The sequence below is a fragment of the Oryzias melastigma genome, linkage group LG6 (genome assembly GCF_002922805.2).
Source record: "Oryzias melastigma strain HK-1 linkage group LG6, ASM292280v2, whole genome shotgun sequence".
In the NCBI taxonomy this organism is placed as follows: domain Eukaryota; kingdom Metazoa; phylum Chordata; class Actinopteri; order Beloniformes; family Adrianichthyidae; genus Oryzias; species Oryzias melastigma.
Window position 1 is genome coordinate 3,766,988 of NC_050517.1, and position 8,035 is coordinate 3,775,022.

Consider the following 8,035-nt stretch of genomic DNA (forward strand, 5'->3'; position numbering starts at 1 on the left):
GAAGCTCCTATGTGTGATCAAGTCATTTTTGGTGGCAGCGAACGATTAAAATTAAAACCAAACTAGAAAAATAAATACATATTTTTTGTAAATACTGATTGCTTTTTATTTAACAGTAAAGCACATTTTAAATACAAAGACATAAAAATCTAACAGAACATAGAAATATCATAGGCAGGTGGATGTTTTCTTTTTGCATCCATCAGAATTTTCTGATTTTCAGCCTCTGTTCTGTCATAGCATCACCGTGTGAACAACACTCTAACCTACGGTGGCCCTGAGGTTCAAATCACACCGACAAATCATTCGAGGCAAAAACACATTAAAGGGGAAATACCATGATGTTCTTAAGCCTTTCACTATAGTATGAAAACACTATAGTGATTCTCTGCTGCTTTCCGCTCGTTTTTCGGCACGTAAAACTCAATCAAACTTTCAGAGATTTCAGTAATCTTGGTGGCTAAACGTTCAGCTCATTCAGGACATTACTGCTTTTTGGTATTCATTAACTTTATAGTTTTTGAAATATTGAGCAAAATATGCCCCATAAGAAATGAATCAGAAAGTCTTTAAATTTCAAACTTTTAAATAGATTAGCAACAAACCTTTAAATATATTCATGGGTTATGTTTTCATCTTTTAGTGTCATTTTTAAAAAAATTTAGTTTAGCTTCTATTTAGCAACATTCTAACGTTTTGATTAATTTAGTATACTGAGAACTTTTAGGCTATTTTGGAGTTTAGCTAATATTTAAGCGACATGCTAGCTTTTTTTTTTAATTTGCAGAATTCGCATGTATTAGAGATTTTTAAACAATTTCACTACAATTTTTTTCAGAAATTCAGGTCACCTTCAGCGCACTTTTGTTTATCAAAAATCACCAATTAATCATCTTGAGTCTTTTTAATTGTAGGGTTATCTTTATTTTTCACTTTTAATGAACGATCTTTAAGATCAAGAATTTGCTGAAGATGCTTGTGTGGCTTGACTGTCGGCGCAGAAAGCATCTCTGCTTTCCACAGCTCACATGAATGATCTTAAAAGCCTCGTAAGGCTTTTCCTCCTCTGCAGCGCGCTTTCCTTCATGTTTTTACTCTTGGAGGGGCCGACATTCACACTCAGACCCAAAGAGAGGAAAATTTGACTTGAAAAACCCACAAATGAAGCTGATAACTGCCTCAGAGGACAGTGCAAATAATTTTCTACCGTTTGTTTTGCCCTCCAGGGAGTGCCTGAGGGGTGGAGTTTATGTGCCTGAATGAGTTAACCCTTTAACACCTGAGGTGTTGCCGGTGACGCTTAAACACTAAATCTTTAAAGTATTGTAATTTTTTTTATTTTTGACACGATCAACATAATTCCAGTGATGAGCCGCTTTTCTCCTTCAGAATCTGCTACAAATACGTTGATCGTGTTAACAATTAAGAAATTACTGTAAATGAAAGAACATAAACACCGGAGCTCCGGTGTTTAAGGGTTAAATGCACAAACATAAATCGGTAAATAAATCCTGAAACACTTTAATCAAGTTGTCGAAACTTCTGTGGATTTATATATATATATATATATATATATATATATATATATATATATATATATACATATTTGAATGTACATCCTTTAATATCAACTTAATACAGAGTGCTACTAACAGTTTAGTCAGTTTATTTCTGAAAATAAACTCTAAAAAATGTATATTTTGCAGGATTATCTCATTTCATGAGTTTCAAAAATATTGATCCAAAATTGTTTCCAAATTAATTTAATTGTTCGGGATCTCTCTACGTTATTTACATTTTGACTAGTTACTGTTTTTTTTTTTTATATATATATGAAAATAACTGATATTCTTTTTTGTTTTAAAGTTGTATATGTTTACTAATAATGAGACTAAATGGATGGGAGCAAAGCATGATTACACTCTAGTATGTAATATTTCTGTGTTATAGAAAAAAATGAGAATAAAAAAAAAATGCAACAAAAATGAATTAAACGGCAACATATTTAATTAACTCCTTTAATTCATTTTTATTCTGTTCTTAATGAATTTTACAACTGAAATATGGTTTTAGGACAATTGATATTATTACTTTTAACATTTTAAATAGCATTTTAAGAGCTCCAGACTTTTAATCTAACTTGCTATTCTTACTTTTCATTTCTTTTTAATCCAGTTTGTGTGTTTAGATGAATTTGCAAGTTTCTTCTGGATTAATAAAGTACTCTATCTGTCTATCTATCTATCTATCTATCATTTAAAATGTATTTAAAAAATCCCATTATTGTCATTCATCTGATGGCAAACAGTGCCGTCTGATTGGCTCCAGCACGGAGCCCGACCACAGCGCTTTCATCCTGTCATTTATGCCCATGAATTAGAGAAACAAGAGCAGACAACAGTTTTCCAGGACTCCTGCTTTAGCGTTTACCGCTGGTGGCGGGTGAAGCTTATGGGGTGAGTCTGACCAAAAAAAGGAGGAGAATTCTATGTTTTCCAGTGAGTTTCCTCAAAGAGAAACAATAAAGCTGGAGGAACTAGCTTTAATAAGTAAAACGTGGAAACAGCTAAGAACTTCTTACAGTGAAGGGGTTTTGAACCATTTCTTAGGAGTTTTCAAAAACTAATCCGAGCTGCGATGGACATTAAATAAGTTGAAATGACGTTCAGGTTTTAATTTCAATTTTAACAACCTTTTCTTTATGATCTTCAGAGTTTCGGCTTCAAAAACTCGTTCAGAAAATCCCTCATTTAGGCTTCATTTCCAGCTATGGATAAAGAAATGAACTGATGCTTTTGCTCTCATGGAAATTCAAATTGAGGGTAATTTTGGGGCTGAAATGGTTTGACGCAAATGTGCATCAATAGGAGTCAAGATGTTCAGTCATGTTTATTTCATTGTTTGTGCCTTCATCACAGTTTACAATTGACTCAAGTCTAAATGTTGTGGACCCTGCTCTCCGCCACGTACCTGCGCTTGTAACCACGTTAGCAGTTGTTCAGCAGCTTCCAGGAGTTTTAACGTTTGAATGTGACTTCCATTAGCCGTGCACTTCCCAAAGTGACTTTGAGCAGCACAGAGGAACGGTTTCTCGCTGCTCCGTGCGTCAGCGGAGAGCCTGATGGTGAGTTTTTCCACTTCAGAAAAAGTGCAAACGCAGAGTGAGTGATGCTGCAGGTTGCCATGCCAAGCAGTGCTTAAAACAAACAAAAAGGAAAAAGGGGGAGAAAAGAGTGATCTGATACCTGATTTCCATTCCAGATAATTGTGGGAGAAGGAAAAAAAAAGCGGAATGGTTTGTTAAATGTGAATTCAAGCAACGCCTTTGTGTCGACTCTGCAGGCAGCTGTGTCCGTGTGAGAACAGTGAAGCAGTCATTGGTCAAAGGCGCTAAAGGGAAATCAGTTACAAATTTCACTTCATTTTTTGGTGCATAACAGAAAGAAAAGTGCAAAGAACTTTTTAAACGTGAGCGGCGCCACGGCTTTAAACAAAAACGAACTACTGTATGCAAACAAGACAAACCAGGAGCCGATGTGTAAGAGCTGGTGTGTCTCAGTCTGAGCTTTGAGGTGGAGGGGAGCAGGTGAGGCCTTTTTCCTCCACTCAGGGAAAAAATGACAAAGCTGTTTCCAAGGTTGTGCAGGAGAAGAGACCGCAGAGGAGCGACGCACAAACACAGACGCTTCTGACAAGGACGTAATAAAAATGCTTTTACATTGTGCTCATGTAACTGTGCACAAGGACATGCACGGCCCCACAATGTGCATGCTTGTACATGCGCGCATGCAAAACCCCGCTGAATGTGCACGGGCATGATTAGTCACACATTTGTCAGATTCCTTTTGTCAACACTCACAAAAACACAAAAGTCCACAAACGCTCTCTCAGTGCTAAACAAACACACCTAAGCTGGCATTGTGGTTGAGAAACGTATACGGGCATCTGCCAGCATGCTTCCAGCGCTCATTCTCCGGGGCCCCAACCTTTCTTTTTCTGCAACAACACTGCAATTTGGGTGTGCCGTTAGGCCAGAGATAAGTATAGGCTGACTAATGTGCACTTAGGATCCAGGGAGAAATACTTAGGACTAAATGTTTAATTTGTGTTTGTACAACACATGTCCAATTTGGGCGCTGGTGTCTTTTTCAAAGAGCCCGACAACAAATAATTAAGACTCTCTGCGGCAGCCGCAAGCTTAAATTGGCAGATCGGAGGTTTAGCGATGAAGGTGAATGACATCCTCGCAAAAACAACATCTGGGAACATTTAAATGAAACACCGTGGTTACATGGCGGAGAGATGTCAAGCCCAACATGCAGATAAATGGGGGAGCAGCTCAACAAATCAGGTCCGTTTGAATAAATGTCTGATTAATAGGGCTGTGGATCTTCAGACGATTCCATACGCATCTCGATGCAGCGATGTCATCCATAAAGGATTCGACTCTTTCACCATTCTTTTACCAAAAACCCTCAAATCTAGATATTTCCTATTCACATGGCATTTACAGCTATAAATAATGATGCACAGTATTCGACAGAGAAATATTTTCAGGTTTTGACATGGAAGAAGCAAACTTATGATCTTTTTGTTTGTGTTACATGAACATAAAAAGACAAAGACAGAAGGAAAGAAACGACAGAAAGAGAACCTGCAGTTTGACAGAAATCAATTATTTACCAAATATTTTATACATTTTAACCATCATCATCTTGTTCATATCTGTGGTTGCTCGATCAATTGTCGATATTTTTGACATTCCTAGCTGATACTGCTGTTACTGCCCGATCCATTTTTCCATTAGTATCTAATATCTTGAAGGACAGATTCCAGGGAAGTCCAGCTCACTGTTCCTCTCGTTTCATTTTCCTGTCCCAGCACTCGGAGCGAAGGCCTGCAGAGGTTCTGGAAGCTCAGACAACAGAGCTGCTTCACTCTCACTTTGCATTGACGCCACAGAAACAGTGCACAGAAAAAATGGGATTTGGTCAAAAAAAGAGCTTTCTGACAAGAACTGCTCCGTGTTTTAGGGGCTGAACTGTTCCACAGAAGGGAGGAAATGTCACTCCAAAAGGCCCAAAATGAAGCTTTGTGGTATTAAAATGAACCAGCAACATTAGTCATAAATAGGACTGCATTATGATATGTGAGTCCAGTTATTGCAGTGGGGTGGGTGGGTGGGGGACCACACAGTGGCTCCCCTGTCTTCAGGCTCCTGTTGTTGCTGTGTGTGCGTGTGTGTGCGCGTGTGTGCAGGGGTGCAGGTCTCCCCCAGACAGCAAAGCGAGCACGGCCATGATGCATCCAGCAGGAACAATGTGCTGAATTGGCAGCCTATATATAAGCCTGCCATTTGGACACTAATGCCACTTTACCTTATGAGGGAACGTCAACCAGCAGCACCTGCTCCAAACAAAATGCCATAAGAGATCAGCTTCACCCCGTCCCCGCACCTCCCCATGCTCGGATTGTTTTTCAGACAGACACTTCAAGAGAGGGGCAGGGGAAGGAGGAAGGGGTGCTCTATAAACTGTTATGCCAGAGTCCAACAATTAAACAAGTTGTTGGAAATCGTCAGAGCGCACAGGCCGGTCTGAGCAGGCCCGAGCTGTCAGCGGCAGGCTCCACAACTGATGTGCAAACGTCGTTTTAGACGAATCTTCCTTTCAGTTATTAAAAAATAAATCACAGGAACAGCTGGTCTTTGGTGGTTTTTCACGTCCGTTTTGGTCCGGCGTGTGGGATCTTCTCTGTTACTCTGAAAGCCTCTTATCTGCGGGTGCGCAGCGGCTTATCTCGGAGGTGTAGTGTGCCTCTAAATATGGGGAACACCCTATAATGGCTTTATCACTGCCGCACAAGCCGCTGCCGCGCGCCTTGTCCTCTCGTACCCCCTGTGCCATCCTCAGCTGATTGTCCCGCAGAGCCTCAAGTTCAAGCGCAAACGCGGACTGTTCCGGGCTACGAGGAGAACGGATTTTTTAGTTTTATTATTATTTAGTTTTTAATTTTCTAAAGAGTTGAAACACAAATCAAAGAAGCGGGAAAAACCCTACTCGAGGACAGTTTTTCAGTTTGTTCTCATTTCTCTGCTCTGTCTCCATGAACGCGCACTTCCCCGCATCGGATGGTTTCACGCACGGCGCGATCAGAGGGTCAATCCCCGCGACGTCCAGGGAAGAAAGTTTACCCTGGCCTGGAAGACCAACTGTGTCCTGTGTTCTGCAGCCCGATCTCAGCGCGTGTGCGCGCGCCTCGGAGTGATCCTGCAGCCTGAGCCTCCACAGATCTGCGCAAACGCGCATGTTTGGAGAATGGACCGGGCGGCGGGGGGGCTAAAATAATGCACTTTTTATTATTATATTTATAGATGAAAACTGTTGGCTTTAGACCATCAGACAGTAACGGGGCTCATCAGATCGCGTCTGTTGGGCTTATTTGCCAGATTTATTGGCGGGCCTGTAAAACGTGTTAAGAGATCAAGTTTGAAACATTCTAAATGAGAGATTTAAAGGAGAGTTGCAAACAAAAATAATAATTTTCGTAAAATAAAACAAACTGAACGAATTAAGTGAATAACTAGAAGGGATTTATTTTGGTTTAAAGGGAAATTCTGCAACTTATTTAAAGTTTAAATTGTTAAAAACAAATTTGTCAAACTTTTCTAAGTGGCATTTTTTCTCTAAAGAAGTAAACTTGTTTTTGAGAAGTTTGAGCAGCTTTGATGCGGATGCTGCTGCTGCTGTCAGCGCCGGTTTGTTGTGGGGCGGTCACAGGTGGACTGAGCAGCCAAGCGCAGGGCGCGCGCGCATACACGCACGCAGGCGGCGGGCGCTCTGCAGCGGCTGCAGAGCTTCTCTTACCTGTTTTCACTTCTTCTGTGTTCACTTCTTGTAAAGTTGGAGCGCGTTAACGGGCGGACAGGAGCGCGCGTGCCCAGCAGTCAGTTCAAACAGCCGTCAAATCCCGTGCGTAAAGTCACCATCGCTGGAGCGCGTCGTGGACTTTTGGTAACTCCTCCGTTTGCGCTCCACCGAGAGACTGAGAGGGAAAAAACAAACACCTCGGCGTCGTTTTCAGCAGCTTTCAAAAGTTTTCAGTTTGGAGATTGAAAAGTATTTTGGGTTATTCCCCGTCCAGCTCTGTGTTGAGGCTTCGTCAGAGTGCAGGGCACTGCCGGGCAAAGACGCAGAAACAGGATAACCCCTCCTCTCCCTCCCGCCCGCCTCCTCCCTCTTTCACACTCCCTCTCTCGCTTTTTATCTGTCTGTCCGTCTGTGTCACTTTCTTTGACAGAAGTCCTTACAATCAAAACACTCAGCTTTAGTCCCATTTCAGAGGCTTTCTTTCAACTTTTCCTCAAGTTTCCTCACGCGCGTGCGCCGGTGCGCGCTCGGAACCGTACAACTTTTCTCATTCACCGTCAGCACTGCGGGGATCAGAGCGCGGCAACAACAACAACACAAATCAAACCAGTTCACGACACTTCTGGAAAAAAAATGTTTAAAGATGAAAAATTAGAGATGATTTCTGAAAACGGAATAAAAAACACAAACTGACTTTTAGATTGTATTACAGTAGTAATGATTCATTTACTACTAAAGTCAACAACATTTTCTCAGTAAATCTGTGTGATAAATAAAAAAAATAGACGTATTTAACTATGACGGAAAAAATATGATCACCTTCTGATTTTTTTTAAGTTTGTAAAGTTTCCTGTTTTGTGTTTTAGTTGTGGATGAATCACGTGCGCCAAAGCCTGCATACAGCTCAGCGGCTCCGCGCGCGCTGTAAGCGCGTTAAAAGGTCCATCCAGGCTGTTCTCCCGCACCGTGATGCGCGCGCGCCGGGAAGCTCCGGCGTCCCGAGCTGGAGCGCGAGGCGCCGCGGCCTCATTGCGTTGAGTCTCACGCCACCTTTTGGAGGCTCAGTCCATCACTGCTGATCCAACCCAGTCTCATCCAAAAACGTTCAGTACCCACGTTTGTCCACAGGGAAAAACGTAGCAGTTTCACAAAAAAGGGGGTCTAAA

General features: G+C 41.5%; 1 protein-coding gene across 4 annotated transcripts in view; it reads right to left on the bottom strand.

Annotated features, from left to right (window-relative positions):
* The window catches only part of LOC112152349 (transcription factor SOX-6), a 148,575-nt gene extending 141,070 nt beyond the window's left edge, over nucleotides 1-7,505 (bottom strand). The window contains exon 1 of one of the 4 annotated variants that reach the window (XM_024281865.2): nucleotides 6,867-7,497. The gene's annotated coding sequence lies outside the window, so the exon portion shown is untranslated. Of the gene's footprint in view, nucleotides 1-2,970; nucleotides 3,158-6,866 lie in introns of those variants that run through there. The other 3 variants (XM_024281866.2, XM_024281863.2, XM_036212170.1) reach the window with 3 other exon arrangements.
* Nucleotides 7,506-8,035: the final 530 nt, after the last annotated feature.